Source organism: Cynara cardunculus (genome assembly GCF_001531365.2).
Source record: "Cynara cardunculus var. scolymus isolate 2C chromosome LG 8, CcrdV1, whole genome shotgun sequence".
NCBI classification, from domain to species: domain Eukaryota; kingdom Viridiplantae; phylum Streptophyta; class Magnoliopsida; order Asterales; family Asteraceae; genus Cynara; species Cynara cardunculus.
Window position 1 is genome coordinate 13,118,151 of NC_037535.1, and position 17,373 is coordinate 13,135,523.

General features: G+C 35.6%; 1 non-coding gene across 1 annotated transcript; it reads right to left on the reverse strand.

Moving 5' to 3' along the window:
- Window positions 1–16,714: 16,714 nt before the first annotated feature.
- Window positions 16,715–16,821, reverse strand: LOC112517490. The gene has a single exon (XR_003069685.1). It is a non-coding gene; the product is annotated as a small nucleolar RNA R71 (small nucleolar RNA).
- Between the last annotated feature and the right edge of the window lie 552 nt (window positions 16,822–17,373).

Here is a 17,373-nt window from a genome sequence, read left to right on the forward strand (position 1 = left end):
AATCATCACCTTCAAATTTCTTTTGTGTTTAATTTACAAACTTGTCTTTGGGATTGTAAACTTTGGTTATGATGTATTTAAATTTTAAAATGTATGGTTGTGTTATTTATACTCTATTGCTATGAGACTCTACTTGCCATACCTCGCGTTTCCGCTTTAGCGGGGTGTGACACAAACGATCACTGAATCTTTTCTTATCAGTGATTAATACGTTTTTTTTAAATTCCAGTTTCAGTGACTCTCTTATCACTGAATCTGATGCCTTAAAACCCTTACTGAATCTTTCTTTTTAGTGATAAAATGTTTTAAATGGTCTTATCAATGTTTTCTTAGACACTGTATGACTATTCGTTTTCTTAAAAACTATTTGTTTTTAAAAGACAATAGTTAATGAATCGTCTTTATGACGACATTCTCTATTTACTATTGCGCGACGCTTTGAGACGCACAAAAGCTTTTGTCATTACGTTACCTCATTTAATGCCATCCAATCATGGATGAGAACGTGGTATATTTTTCATCATGACCACTTTCCCGAACCGTCGTCTTTTCTCTCTCTCATATTATTTCTCTCTCCTTCTACCTATAAATATAAGACTTTTTTTTCCACTTTTCTCTTTATGCTTACAAAATTCTTAGACGAAACTCTGCAAGAATTCTCCAAAGCAAGAACTCTCTCAACTCTCCAAAAACTCTTTGACCTTTCTATTTAATCATCTAAGGACAATATCTTCTTCTTCTTTCTTTTGCTATAAGAAATGTTTAGTCTGTTTAAAAAATTTGTTCTCTTAATACATTAAACTATAAAGATTATTTAATCATCTCCTTCTTGGTTATAATCTTATTTCTTTATACACATTCTACTTGAAAAACCCTAAATCTTCTTTGCGGATTTTTCAAAAGAAGTTTTTACTTGTTCAAAAACTTTTTCTATAATCTTAACCAAAAATTATTGGTTTATTTCTAACAAACCTGTTTGCTTTACTTTTTGATACAAACAGATGGTTGCCAAGAACGTCAACTTCTCCATTGATAAGATCTCCATCAAGGCTAACAACCACATTGCCTTGTTGGAGATAGCTTCCTCCAAGGCACATTAGCAAGATGCGACTGACTTTCTCAAACAGTCGTCCTTGGGCTACACACTCAACAATGAGCCCATCATGGTGAAAGAACTCCTTCAGCAGCTCTGGCTCACTGCTGAAGTTGTCGAAGTTGATGTCAAGCCTGGACGCAGGACTGAGCAAATCAACTTCACTTTCAATCGCATGGAAGTGAGTTTTGGTGTTCCCACACTCCGGTCGGCTCTCTGTCTTCCCAAGGGCCCCTTCGACAGCGAACCCTCTATCGCCGAGATCATTGAGCTTCTCGACGCCATTGGCTACCAGTGGCCAATGAAGGACTCCAACGACCCTCTGAAGTCCTTAAAAAATATTGAGAAGAACATGATGTCAGCTATCTGGCAATACCTATTTTCTCATTTCATCCAGTGCATGGGTGGAAAAACTGGAGGTCAGGACCAGGCCTCTAGGATCGCCTTGATCATAGGCTTATCTGCGATTCAATGTCGCAATATAAATTATGCTGGGATCATTTTTGATGACCTGGTGCTCAAGCTGAATAAGCGCCAGCGAGAAAAGGTGGTGCCTTACACCATGTTTCTTTCAATGGTGTTCACTAAAATCTTTAAAGATCTTTATCCCAAAGAAGGAAACCTTCAGGTTTTGAAGCTTGGATCCAGGATTCTGGATCATTAGCTGAGGGACAGTGATGTGGCACTAACTTCTATTGTGTCCATCACTACCTCTTCTCCTCAGGTGGCCACGACAAGGGTAAAACCCCCTGCGTCTAGCCAAGCCACCAAAACCCCTTCAAAACGACCCTCTCAACCAACTCTTAGTTCTCCTCAGAGAGCCAAGAAGTCCAAAAAGGGGACAGCCACGTCTCTAGCTAGAGCCTCTCAAAAGGCTTTAGTTATTGAAACTAGCCTTATCCCTAAGGCGTCTTCTGCTCACCCTCCCAACTCTTCAGTGATCTCTCCTATCACTGTTGTATCAGTGGTACCTACCCCCACCGCCTCAGTGACCCAAATCACTGAATGTGTGAATATCAGTGCCGTCACCGCTGAACACCCACGTCTCTTCTCGACCATTTCTCTTCTCCTCCTTCCTTGGTCTTCATACATGTCGATGATGTATCAGCGACTGTCCTTCCTGATACTGAGACGCGCACCACTGGACCTGAGGTTGCTCCTCTCGATGCTCCTCTGCATACAAATGCCCATCCTCTCGAGGACATCTTTGCTCACGCCAGTGACAATTCTTTAGATGTCACTGATGGCCCCTCAGGTAGTCCATCTTCCTACCCTTTCTTTTCTTCTAACCTTGATCCTTCAGCTCACACTTTTTTTTTGCAGGTCCTTTTTCAATGCATCAATCTGATGCTCAGGAAGTGGAAGAGGAAGAAAGAGAGAATGATGATGGAGGAGATTAAGTGATCGATGATGCCTTTGATATGGCTTCAGACATCAAACTTCTCCTTCCAGCCATTGATACCGTCCTCTGCAGGATCAACGAAGTCCACCAAGAGATGTCCCGCCAAGGTGATCTTGATGCGAACTTCCTTGCCATCCAGGTGGACGTTCAAGAAGTTTAGAGTCATCTCCAGACTCTCCAAGAAGCTGTTTAAGCCAACATCGATGCCATTGTTGTTCTTCACAGCAGGGCTGACGATGCTCAGGCTATCGCTGATCAGCAGACTGGCCTTCTTCAACAGATCCTGGATGTTGTCCGTCAACCAGCTCCAGTGATCCCACCTTCTTTCTCTGCCAATGATCGCGCCCAAATCTATGAAATGCGTGAGGCAACAACAACTCTAGCCAGTGCTTTGCAAAGGCTAGAGGAAATAATGGTTCTCCAGCGTCAGCGCTTGGACGAACTCTCTGGCCAATTTTCTCAAGTCTTAGCCAGAGAGGGGGAGATGAGGTCCAACGCTGGTAAATCATCCGATGTTGTGCTTACCCTTTCTCAGGATTTTGGTCCAGTATCAGCTTCAGTTGCAGTTGAAGCTGAGGCTCTTAGAGATGAAGCGGTTGTTGCTCCTGTAATCCCGACCACCAAAGCTGCTCCAGCTGAGGATGTCGATGCCATCCCTAGGAATGATGCCCATACCATCACTGCTACTGGTGATGATGATGATCATGAAGATGAAGATGCTGATGATGAAGATGATGATGAACCTACCATTCCAGACCCCAGAAGTGATCTAGATGGCGACGACGACGATGATGATGAAGATGACTTTACCATCAAGTACCAAAAGCCATCAACCGTCACCGAGGGAGTTGCTCTCAATGATTCTGCATCCCAGGGGGAGCAAAGGCAAGGTGAATCTACTCCATCAAGGAACCAGGACCCCAAGTCGAAAGGCAAGGTGGTTGTTGAAGAAGGAAACTTGAAGGTATTGTTCAATATTCCTCAACAACCTTTGTTTGAAGACTCTAGCTCTCAGGTAGTGATTACTTCAAAATATGAACTTCATATTCTATCAACATCCTGCGGTCGACTGGAGCGGGTACCTGATCAACCCGTCTCTTGTGCTCCAACCGACCAGCAGATGTCTCAGATGAAGGAGTCACTTGACCAGACGAGAGTAAAAATCCGTCTTCGTACCTCTAGTGGTGGTTAGTTTGACTTCCTATCTGAAGCTGAAAGACTCGAGGCATTAAGGGCTGAAGAAGAGCTAGAGCTTCAAAAGAAGCAGACTGAAGACARCTTGAAGCTGGCCAAGTCACTAGCTGAAAAAGTCCTTCCCAAGAAAAAGTCCAAGAAAACGGTGAATGCTGTCCAAGCCCAGGCTAAACTTCTTTCGATTGCAGAAGCTGAGCATGAGAAAAACCTGAAGCTGGTGGAAAAGGACAAGCGATGGAGCGAAGCGAAGCTGAAAAAGAGAATCAGTCCCCACCCGATTATCAGCGTCAGCATCAGCGGACGTTCTAAAGACGGTGGAACGCTGGTCTCAATGCTCATCACCAGGGACAATCTTGATGCCATTACCGAGTACCCTTCCTACCTTGGCTGTTATAGATACAACGAATGGATGAAGATCAGACAAGCCATTCAGCAATCCAAGTCGAGACACAAGACACTTATCGAGGACACCATCAGCGAGCTCATCAAAAGGATGTCCAGGTATGTCAAGGTCCCTGACAGGCCATCTCTGAAGAAAGGTGGGAAGAAGAAACTCAAGCTCTATGAAACTAATGATGGACCATTCTTAAGGAACGAACATGAAACAAGGTTCTCCTTAGATGAAGTCCTGAAGGGTCATAAGAGTACAAACATTTCTATGCTAAATCTTGACTTGCCAGATAAGGGTCCCTATACATCCAACTCTGTGCATTTTAAACCTGAGTTAGGAGTTATATTCTTTGACTATGAAGGTGAAGTCAGATTTCAGAGAATGTCAGAGCTACATCTATGTCCAATGGATCATCTGGTTTACCTCTTGCTCTAGATAGATGATAGCATGCCTGGAGAAGTCGTAGATCTGAAGATACGAAGGGAATTTCTACGTCGAAGAAAACTTGGTGAAAATGTACCTAGTTACATAGATCTAAGAGTTCTAGAATAAGTTTCTCTTTGTAACAACAATCTAGTTTTCCTTGTAACTTCTTGTACTATGTCTACTTTCAGTGATTGTACTTATAATCTGTAAGCACTAGACATGTACTGGTATACTTGTAATATTTCCTATGATTAATAAATAAGTATTCTATGTACTTCACTGAAAAAGATCCCTGAAAAAAGTAATAGGGACACAAGTCTATGAGTTCCAGTGTTACTTTTTGCATTCACTGACAATCTATAAGTCAGTGTAGCTTTCAGTTTCAGTTTCCGTACTTGTAATTTTCTTAGATATAACTTAAGGAAAATTTTCAAGCTGAGACCGGCTAACTGAAAAAGATCCCAAAATAGTAAAAAGGGACATGACTTTATATGTAACTTTTCCTTACTATTATTTGATAAGATAACCTTCTTTATGTTATCTTGTTATCATCAAATAGGGGGAGATTGTTGATCCTCTCTCTCAGTGATTTGATGATAATCCCTTTTCACTTATACGTTGTATTTATGTTTCTGTCTTTTCAGTTCCAGCGATCTTCACTGAGTCTGTTCAGTGATCGCTAAAGAACTTGCATTGTAAATCTATCAGAGACAACAATATTTCAAGAAGACAACACTCACACCAAAGAACCTTCAGCAAACGTCGAAGACTGAAACTGAATATTAGAGACTGGCGAGTACGTGATCTGAAGCGGTATTCAGTGATTACAAGTCTGTCTACATATGTGTGAAGACTGCTCAAGCTTCAGGGAATGATGAAGAGACCTTCAGATCATTCCAGCATTCAGCGATCAAAGGAAGCTTGCTTAGCACGATTGTTGTTGTCTTATCCTTATGCACACAAAGGACAAAACCCATACCCTTATGAAAGTTGGTACGGTACGGAGCCGACTAGTCGACTCTATTGTCCACCAACTTTAGGTAAGGATGTCTGCTCATGAATAGTGCTTTTTGTACTATTCACTGTAGCAAAGGACAAGCCTTCATCTTAAGGCTTGACACGCACTCTAACCCTACCATATTGCATTAAATGTTCATTTAATGAACTGGGTATAAATAGAAGTGTTTTTTCTCCGTGCAGAGTGCGCGCAACTCACTCTCTAACCCTAATTCTTACTTCAAGCATTTTCTAGCTTAAGTAAAGGATCTTCTCTACAACATTTTGTTTCTTGTATTTGCTAAGACATAGTGTGTAACTAAAGATTGTTTAGATAAGTTTTTATCACCTTATCTTTCCGTAAACAATCTTGTAAAATCTGTATTGATCTACTTTATCAATATATATTTTAAATTTGAAAATATTGTGTTTGTATTCATCCCCCATTCTACAAACTGTTTTACTATTCTTATAGACCCTCAAGGGACCAACATGATCTCATTCCTGTCTTGGCTAAGGATTAGGGTTTTCAAAAGTTCAAAGTATTCGAGATAGCATATTATGGTGATGACATTGCATCTTGTGCTGTAGAAGTCAACAGTTGCAATTTGGTTAGTTATCCCATTTTGTCTTTCTTTTAAAAAAATGTGTCTATGTGTATTTTTCAACACACAAATCATTATGTTATGACCATGGTGTTCTAGGTGGTCATGTTGAAACATATATATGTTATTGTTCCAGTGTTTTTTATTAGTGACAGAATATGATTTAGTAACCCAAATAATCCACTAGTTTGACATTTTAGTTTCTCTAATATATGTTTCATTTTCATATTCATTAGAGATGATCTATATATAACCATTTCCCTTCTCTCCATTTGAAACAAATATCTTAACAAGGTTCGACTAGCATAGTTCTTTAGTAACTATTAATTTTGTACCATTAGGAACCAAGGAAATGACAGTCCATCATCCAAGTATTTGGATGAAGGAATCATAGACAGTTAACTCAAAGAATAACAATACATTTCTTATGTTTATGTTGGAGGGCCTACATAAGACATTCAGGTTCTCCTCGATACATTCCTACTTGGAATGGAGAATATCGAGAGTTTGGTATTTGATTTTGATGTATTTACTTACATCCGTAATGGTTTAGCTTCGGATTTATAAATGCAAATGAAATAAATTTGATGCTTAACATAAATTTCAAGTAAAGATATACTCAATAAATCTTAAATATGATATAGTTCATTTTCAACTTGTTCCTATTCTGATAGGTGTTGTTATTAGAGCTTGTCTTCTTTTATTGTCCATTATCATTCGGGGTAATAGTTGCATATCATTGGGGATATTTGCTATGACCCTGATCCTTTCCACGGTCTTGTCCATGATGTTACCTGTGTGAAATTGTCTTTAACTCACTATTTTTCGAGTTGTTTTCATCTCTAACACTTTCATTATTGACCACGAGAATTTTCTTTGTCCCAGCATATCTAGTATTGTTATTCGAAATAACCTTGTTATATCCCTCAACCACATACAGTAGGTTGATGTGTTTGTCTGAAGGTTATATTCTAGATTATATTGGTTAATTAATATGAAAGGTGGAAATAAAGTTATGAATCATGTCATCTTTTATAAGTTCATTGCCACAAAAATTGAGATGCATTTTGAGACATAACATTTCTTTGTTGAAATCAATTATCTTTATATTTATACTTTATTTTGTACACCCATTTGCACCCAAGAGCTGGCTTATCTTTTGGAAGTTCTTCAATCGTCCAAGTTCTATTACGTTCCAAAGAAAGGAGTTCATTCTCCATGTCAGAACGCCAACATATGTCTCTAATTGCTTCTGAGTAAGTTATGGGTTCTCGTTCTCTATAAAGAGCTTCAAGAAAGGTCTTGTGACATACATAAATTTCGTGTAATGAGTTATAGGATATGGAGAAGCTAAGGACCATCACGGAGCAGGTGGTACAATTAATAACTGGGGTTATATGTCATGTGAAATGGGTTCATCTTGCATCTCATCATTTTCGATTTCAAAAGTGGAATCTCCAAATCAGTCGTTGATTCATTAACAACTGGGGTTATGGAAAAACATCTTCCAATTAATGAAAAATAAAGAATTTTTGTTTTTCCCAAATCAAATAGCCTCCAACCCTTTTGTCCATAGAGATATCCTACGTACAAACATTTCCCACTATGACTTGTAAACTTATCTCTGGTTTTAATATGTACGTAAGACAAGCAACCAAATGTACGCACATGTGCATGCATGGTCTTGCATCATGAAAAACTCATATGGGATTTTATCGTCTAGGAGAGACGATGGGGTACAATTAATAAGATATGTAGCCATTAGAACACACTCACCCCCAAAATCTATTGGAAGAGAACCTTGAGATCATAGTTCCCAAGCAACATTCACAATATGTCTATGCTTTCATTCAACTCGACTGTTTTGTTGAGGGGTTCTAACACAAGAAGTTTGAATATATGATTCCATGATCAAGGAAATACTGTTTTATACAGACAAATTCAATTCCATTATTACTTCTAATTACTTTAACTTGTTTGTTAAATTGTTTCTCAACCATTGTCGGAATCATTTTTATGGTATCAAAAACTTGTAATTTATTTACAAGCACGTACACCCAAACGAAACGAGAAAAAGTTGATAAATAAGATGCGCCACAAGATGAAATAGTTTTGTATGGTCCCCACAAATCAGAATGAACAAGTTCAAACTTAGAGTTTACTTTATTTTCACTAATACGAAATTTTTCTCGACACCATTTTACACGATGACATACTTGCCAGTTTTGGCTAATCACTCTATCTTGTGCTAGAATATTTAATTTTGCGGTTCCATATACATTCTCATTGAGACCCATGAGAAACATATGAACTTTTTCGTCTTCTTGTTTCTTTGCTAAAATTGTTCCAAGGTTGTGGGCACTTTTCGCACTTGCATGTTGTTACTTGATTGAAGTTCCCCGACTCATCCCATCACAACTCACACGTCCACTTTAGTTTGAAATTTATTTCTTTACTTCTTAAACTATTTTTGATTATGCAATATGTATATAGAAACTGAATGTATTGAGACTCTTTAATTTATGGACCAAGGTCACTTTATCATCAATTTTACAATGTATTTTTAAACTTGTAATTATTAGATTGCAAGCATAAAGTGTGATAGATACAAACCGCAAAACCACAACGCACCATGCGGTGCAGTTTGAGGTTTATGTGATGCGATTTGAGAAAATGTTCAAACCGCATATGCGATGTGGTTTAGCCCCAAACCGTACCGCGAACACCCCTAATACAAACCATAGTTGAACTAATTGGGCATACACTAAAGGATAAACGGACTAAGACCAAATGAAACAAATAGTCGCATGTCTTAGATACCGATAGACCGACACATTTTGGCGAAAACACTGGGTATCGCTACCTCTTGGGGCTCTGAATGATCATCTAAGATGATAAGTTAACGTATGAGAGTGAAAATAAGAGAGGCTAAAAACACGAATTTGTAAATAAGTATTATGTATTAAAATTGTTAAAAGTAAAACATGTTAATAATATTTATTTGATTACTATGACATTTTTTTTCATTAATGTTCTATTTCTTTTGTCGGAGTGTTGTCTTTTTTCCAAAAAGATTATATTTATTTATATTATATTATATTATATTTTATAAGAAAAAGTTGCAACAAAATGGAATTAACTTTAACCTGATTTTTATTTTGGAGAACTAACTTTTGAAATTTGAGTCAAACTTTTTATTTATTGAAGGACTTGCTTAATTTGTTGATTTGCTAATAATGACATAACCAATTTTTTGTCAACTAAGATTAAACGTCGTTATTATGATTACAAATATAAATCTAAAATTCTGATATAACACAGAAAAAGTTATTTTAAAACTAAAATTCCGTACCATATTTTAAAATATAAAAAATAATTATAGAAATTTACAACTAAAATTAGTTATTTTAGCAAAAAATTGAAGATTTAAAAAAATGCAAAGATCAAACAAAAATTCGTTTGTTATTAATGCAATAAAAAGTTAACTTTGACAAATATTAAATTAAAGATTTTTATATCCAACCAATTCATATCAATTTCAAAATTTAATCAACTTTGGCAACCAAAATAAGGTTCACAATATTCAGATTGTCAAGATTAGAATAAATTTATGACAAGACATTGTTGCAAAAAAAAAGATGGAAATCTTCAGTTTTCGACCGTTTCTTGAATCATTCTTATCAAACTTAGCCGTCAACTTCGAATTATGAAACTTACCAAACTTCATCAGAAATTGGTGCATCACCAATATCAAACTTGCCATATGTAAACATATGCAAGTTACTGCAAATGAATTTGATTATAGTATACCCTAACTAGTTTAGGATAAGTAACACATTGTAGCTGAACATAAGAAAAAATAACATTTACCTTCTGATCAATATAGAGTCACTCGTCTGTTGAATTATCAGTGACCGTACCTCCAAGACCCATGTTTGTGGTTTGGCCAACTCTACCTTTGGTCATTGAAGCTTCTGAATCAAACTCAATTGTTAGTCTTAGCAACTTTACAATCACTAACACCAGCTAACTCATAAACATATTATATACGCGAGGCGGGGCAGGGTAAAGTGTATTTAGTAGTTGAAAGGTAGTAATGATAGTATGAATGTAAACAAGGAAAGTTGTATCTATTTCTGCTACCTGAGAAGGCGATATAAAAAGAGAAGGGGGATTGAACGTGGGTTATTGGTCATTGTATTTTCTGGCTTAAGCCTCGGGAGAGACCTAGCCTCTCGAATTACTAGTATATTCGAAACTATTCGATCCAAATCAAGCAACTGCAACTTGTTTTTATTTCAATTTTACACCGCCATCGTTGATTATTCCTCCACCAATCCAGAACTATCCACCACAATTTTTATTATTGTTATTGTTATGTTGTATGTTCTTTAAGAAATTCAATCCAATAAAAAATATCAAAATTAATGAAAAATGTAATACTCATTCAAAAATTATGGAATGATTCATGATCGTGAAGAAAATTAAGTTTAGAGGTTTATAAACTAAGTTGGGGAGAAAAAACTGAATAACAAGGTTATAGACGTGTAATACAGATCCATGACTACAAATACTCTAGCAAGTGTCGAGACTATACCTTACCTATGAATCATGACTACCTTAAGTTGTTTCTGGACTTCCTAGAGTTGTAACTAGACTTCTCCGCATGTGCTCGTTCAAGGGCCAGCCTACTTTGCCAGCCTTGAGCTCAACATCAATAGTTACACTTGTCTTTCAATATATGGTACTGATTATGAGTGGGTCGTCCAACATTTTTTGTGCTCGCAAGCATACTTAATTATGACGGCACAATTTACACCATATCGAGTCCGAACAAGATCAAAGTGTGATGTTGGTGTCGTGCATAGATGCGGACACCCCGTCATGAGTCTCTCTTCCAAAAATGTATAAATTAAATTAAAAAAAAAGAACATATAAAGCAAAAAAGCAATGATGTCTATTTGAAAGACAATATGTTAAATCATCATTCTTATGTCGATACTTATTCAGTCAGTTTTAATGGTTTTTTGTTCAACTTTTTTGTAGTATATATTTATATACGGCAAATACCAACACTCATTTATAGCCTTTGGTGATGCTAAAACTCTTGATGTATAAGGAAGTTGGAATTAACCATTAGGCCTTGGCCTAGTGGCCACCTCCTTCCGTAAATGCATTGCCTTGGGCGTGCCCACCCGGGTTCGATTCCAGGGGAGGACATGTTGTCTTTTCCGGTTCTTGCTTTTGAGGTATGACAAGTAGGGTTCACAAAATGTGGACCACGGGGCCATGAGGTCCCCGCCATTAAACCTTTTTTAAGGAAGTTGGAATCTACTAGTAACTCAGTACCATTGAGCCATTACCCCTTTCGTGTTTTGGTTTAATTTCGTAAGCGTTTATTTTTATTTTTATTTTTTGTAGCTTTTGTTGACTTTTCTTGATTGACTTATTTTTAGCTGTCACTTTTTACGTAGTATTAATACTTGTTTATTTAGTATTTTCAGTTGTCAACATCGTAAGGCCTTGCAATGACTTTCATATATTGCGAACGACTAGCAAAATCAATGATATAGGACCTACATAACGTATAACACGGGATAGAAATATGTGGATCGATAATGACGGTTTATATTTACCTCGAATATAGATTTGATGTCAAATTAAACATATATTGATAAGTGTTATAATACCCACTCTACGTTTCATTGTCACAAATATTTTGTAATTAATATCATGATATCTGGCTTTTTAAATGTTAGCTAGAACCAGAAACATATTAATTAAGGAAAAAGAGGGGGATGGCCCCCCATAAAAAAAGAAAATTAATTTTTTATCAAGGTTAAAAATAAATTTTCCTTTAACTTTCTACCATAGTTACCCTAGTAATTATCCTCCTGTGCCCAATCAATCAAGAAACCAAAAAAATATCTTGAAATTAACCAAAAAGTCTCGAAATTAACCAAAAATTCTCTCAAAATCAACCAAATAAAACCAAAAAATTCCCTCGAAATTGATAGAAAAAACTTAAAAATCCCTCTAATCAACCAAAAAATCTTTAAAAATCCTTTGAAATTGTGGAATTATGCTAAAAATACATAGTGCGACTTTGAGGGCCTTTATTCTATCTTAAAGGTGCCCCAACTAGGAAAAACTTATGGATCTACCACTGACTAGAACTTTACTCATTTGTTTTAACAAAATAAAACAAAATAATAAATAATAATAAATATATTCTTTATTTTTTTAACAGACCGAAACGTGCATTGCATAATTTATTAGTAGCATGTTTCAAAGTCACGAAATGTTATTCTAAAACTTTATTGGTATCTATTAGTCTCAACCATTTGATTGGATGATCACGTGTGTGTGTATATATATATATATATATATATATATATATATATATATAGAGAGAGAGAGAGAGAGAGAGAGAGAGAGAGCTTGGTTCAAATGTTTACCAAGATTATTGTGTTAACTTTGTTAACCAAGCTCAACCAATGAAAATCAATCTTTTCTTTAGGTTCACATACATCTCATATGTTAATGACAAGGATAATTCAATAATTTTATCATTTTGTGTAACTCCCATATCATTAATTGGGAGTTACAAAATCTAAAAATCCCATAATTGATGATGATTTAATATTGATCTTGTTTTTCAATTTGTGATTGTTTTTGAAATTTGATTTATTTATCTATAATGTTATTGAATTTGTGATTGTTAAAGGATTTCCGATAATAAAGTTTTTGATATTGTCTAAGCTAATATGGATAAACCCATTGGAAAATAGATCGACAACAATGGAAATGAGAAGGTTAAAATGGTTTACGATGACAATCAAACTTCGAGTTCCGGAAGTGAAGACAATGATCAAAGCGTTTATATTGGTAATGGATTAATAAGATATTGCATTCGATTTAATCGACAGTTCTCACCTTTGACAGTTCTCACTTATTTTGCAAAAAAGGTGACTGCAGCTGACCTGTTGAACAACTTCTGTATATTCAGGAGCTGGCTCTGTTGAGAGACTCAATTAGTTTACAGGTGAAGACATATGAATTTAACACACAGTGCATTAGATGTTCATATGAAGACATAGGGATACACAAAAACATATGAAGACATATGAATACATCAGAAATCACACAGCCTTAGATGTGGTGATTCATAAGTGTTCATGTCTATTCAAGTCACTAGATGTTCATATGATTCCATATATACACACAGAACATGTGAAGACATGTGAGCACGTATGAAAACACACAACCCTAGATGCCTTGGTTCATACGTGTTCATGTACATACAACAGAGTTGGCTCCTGAATATACAGAAGATGTTCATACGGTTCACATGTTGTTCATACGGTTCACATGATGTTCATATGGTTCTTACATTAACAAAAATATTGAGATTTTTTTGATTTTGTAACTCCCAATTAATGATATAGGAGTTATATAAAAAAAAAATTATCTAAATATCCTTTTCCCCCTTTGTTCACATATATTTTTTGAAATTGTAAATTTAAAATTTTAATTTTTTATCATGATTAATCACAACCGTTTATTGTAAGAATCAATGGTCAAGATTGGTTAACAAAGTTAACACAATAATCTTGGTTAACATTTGAACCTACCCACAAATATATATATATATATATATATATATATATATATTAAACACTAATATGAAATATAAGTTAAGGATTAGCTTTGTTAGATCCATACTTATAAGAGGATGAAATCCAAAAGGTATCAGGATCCAAAAATCCTCAAAGATTTGAAATGCCATATAAGCTCCAAAAATTAAGGGATCTTAAAGTATTATAATCTGAAATATTTTAGAATCCAAAAACTCTTGAGGATTCAAAATTTTCTTGGGATCTGAAATTTTGAAGGATCCAAGTTTTTGTCATAGGATCCAATTCCATTAAGGATTTGTTTGAATGTTTTTATGTAATATGATTGGGCTAGGATCCCAAATATATCTTTTGTTTCGTACAAAAGATCATTAATAGGATTTCAGTTGTAAAAATCTTATTTATGTTTTCAGTATTGGTCCAAGAAAAATGATTTCAGCAAAATCGAAGACTAGTAGGAATAAAGTTTGATCACAATAAAGTGAAAAGGATTGTCATCTAGCCAACTGAAGACTAGTACCAAATAAGTCATAGAGTTTGATAACTATTACTAGCAAGGTGATTTGAAGTGCAAATTAACCAACAATTTTGGCCCACAAACTCCCGTCCTAGTATGGGACATGCTCTACATGTCAACCAAAGTAAGTATTAAAGTACTATTTTAATAGTACGTACTATGTTTCTTTTATGGTTCACTATGCATACAAAGGATGAGTTTGAGCAATAAATGTCTACATTATTTCTTTGAAGATATCTAAACATTGTAATGAAGAGTGTAAACATGTATTGTTCAGTAAATCATATTAAGACATGCATTAAAGTTGGCATGCAATATTTAATGCCTTGATAGGTATAAAAAGCAATCCTCGTCCTTGTTGCAGATTACCTGTTTGACAGAGTTCATGAGTGATAGTTTCTTAAGCAGGTCGACTTCAATATCTGATGGGGGTGATAACTCTCATTGAGAGTTATTTCGTACTTATTTCCTTCATTTTTGCATTTATCAAATACCCAATTTCCTTGTTTTTGCCCGGTATTTCTAAAAAGTTTTAAAAAGGATGATCAAACACAAAGGAAGAAATTTTATATCGAAAACCTACATTTTCTAACAACTGCCCATTGTGTCATCACTGTGGGATATTCACGAATTTTGTTAATCTTCTACTTTGTGGAAGATGTATTGCTTGAAGATCTTGTCCAAAGATTTCCTCCATTTGTAGTTGGCTGTAAAGTTATACTTTTGAATTTTTTTAAGTGGTTGTTAGATGGTCTTTGCCCAAGGTTTGTTTGTGCTTAATTTCTTTTGGATAAAAGGTTTCATCCTTATCCATTCATTTCCTATATAAAGAGGCTTTAGGCTCATTTGAAGATTATCCCTTAGAAGTATTACTAGCTGAAGTTCTTCTCTTCTTCTTTTAGTTTTAGCTTAGCATTTTATTTTCTTGTATTGAAGTTGTAATCTGTTGCCAACAGTCTCATCACTGTGGGAACATAGTTTATTTTTATTAATGAAAGTTACATTTCAGTCTTATTTACTGTCTTGTATTATGTTTATTATGTCTATAATGAGCTAATTTACTCGTATGGGTGTAGGTGCGAGTTTAACTTAGATTTTTATACAATATTTGGATGTTTTTACTCTTTACCACTTTGTAAACTTGGTCACTTAAGATGGACTTAAACTTGATGCGGATAAGCCGATCACTTTGAAATGTTAATATTAGATCTTAGATCCAGAGATGAGCGAATTCGAAATACGGCTTAAGTGATGTAAAAAGAAGTCGAGAGAGTCTTTGATAATTACGTAGATATGCGAATTTTGTATGTATTTAGCTAAAAATTAAGCGATGGTTATTCATATCACAAAGAGATTTGGGTATGAATTTTATTTCTTTTTCTGTTAAGCTAAACCGACAAGTTTCGAAGTGGTGAGCGTATGAACTTTGTGGAAGTTTATGGGGACCGTTTGTAAATTTTCACTTTCGAGAGATTGGAATTTTTATAACCAACTCATAAGTTTCTAACCATTATATTGTTAATTTTATCTCAATGAACACTTGCACCCATGCACAATCTTTAGTCTATAAGTTCATTTCGCCATTTTCGTCTTTTAAAGCTTTTTACCAACAAAATCCAACTTTTATTCACAAACCTAAACGCGATTAAGAAGTTCATGAAATCTCTGAATCTCAGTAGTCCAGTCCCTATGGAAATGATCTCGATATTTTACCACTTTATTACTTGCAAGCGATCATAGTGTCGATGTGCACTTGCACCGTCACTGTGGGACTTTGTGTCCACAGTGTGAACACGAATGATCACAAGCCTTCAAGTTTTTGGCGCCGTTGCCGGGGATTGACATGATTTTTATCCTAAGATATTGATTTTCATTAGATCCTTGGTTATTTGTTTAAATCTCACTTTCCCTGTTGTATGCCACGACTATAACATGGTGAACTTTTACCTCTCGATCTTGAATAAGAAAGAACCATTAAAAGATGTAGAAGAGATAGAAATAATCGGCAAAATCCCAATTTAAACCGTACCATGGGGGATAATTTACCTCATCGGGAGGCAACGGTTAAAATCGCCGATGATAAAAATAGAGGCATACGGGACTACGCAACTCCCGAATTCGGTCAATTGGCTGCGGGATTTGGTAGGCCCGAAATGACAACAACAACTTTTGAACCAAAATCGATAATCTTTCAAATGATTTCTGCAATGGGTCAGTTTGAGGGATTATTGTCGGAAGATTCGCATTCTCGTTTAAAATCTTTTATAGAAATGACAGATCATTTTAAAATTCCTGGAGTCACACAAGAAGCCTTACGCTTGACACTTTTCCTTTACACATTAAATGATAGAGCTAGAACATGGATAAATTCTTTACCACCAAACTCGATCCAAACTTGGAATGATTTGGCGGAAAATTTTCTAAAAAAATGCTTTCCTCCAACAAAGAACGTAAAAATTAGAAATGAAATTATGACGTTTCGCCAAGAAGAAGATGAAGTAGTTTTGGATGCATGAGAGAGATTCAAGGACCTTCTACGGAAATGTCCTCACTATGGAATCCCTCATTGTATTCAATTGAATTATTACTCAAAGGTTTTATAATCCAAACCAATGTGACGTTAAGAAGTTTCGAAACTCAACTCGGCCAATTTGTCGCCGATCTCAAGGGTAGACCTTTAGGAACTTTGCCTAGTAACACGGAAACCCCTAACGGTAAAGAACATATCAAAGACGTAACCGTGTTGAGTGAGGATAATTCAAGAGTCAATAGTCACACAAATGAAACCACCGAAAAACTGACCCATCAAAAGGAGGTTCACACGCTTTTGATATGTCAAATTTTCTAATAAAAACGTCCATCAAAAAGAAAGCTAGGGCTAACTGTGATTACAAGCATCGGGAGTAATTTCCATTTCTTCTAGTAATGTGGATTTTAACCAAGCTGCACTATGCGGTGCAGTTTGCGGTTTTGAGTTATCAAACTGCGGTTCAAACCATACCACATCGTATATTTTCTACATTTTTAATTATATTATTTATGTAATATTTTTGGACTATGTGTTTTGAACTTTGAGTTTGATCCAATATGACAATTGACAATATTAATAAAT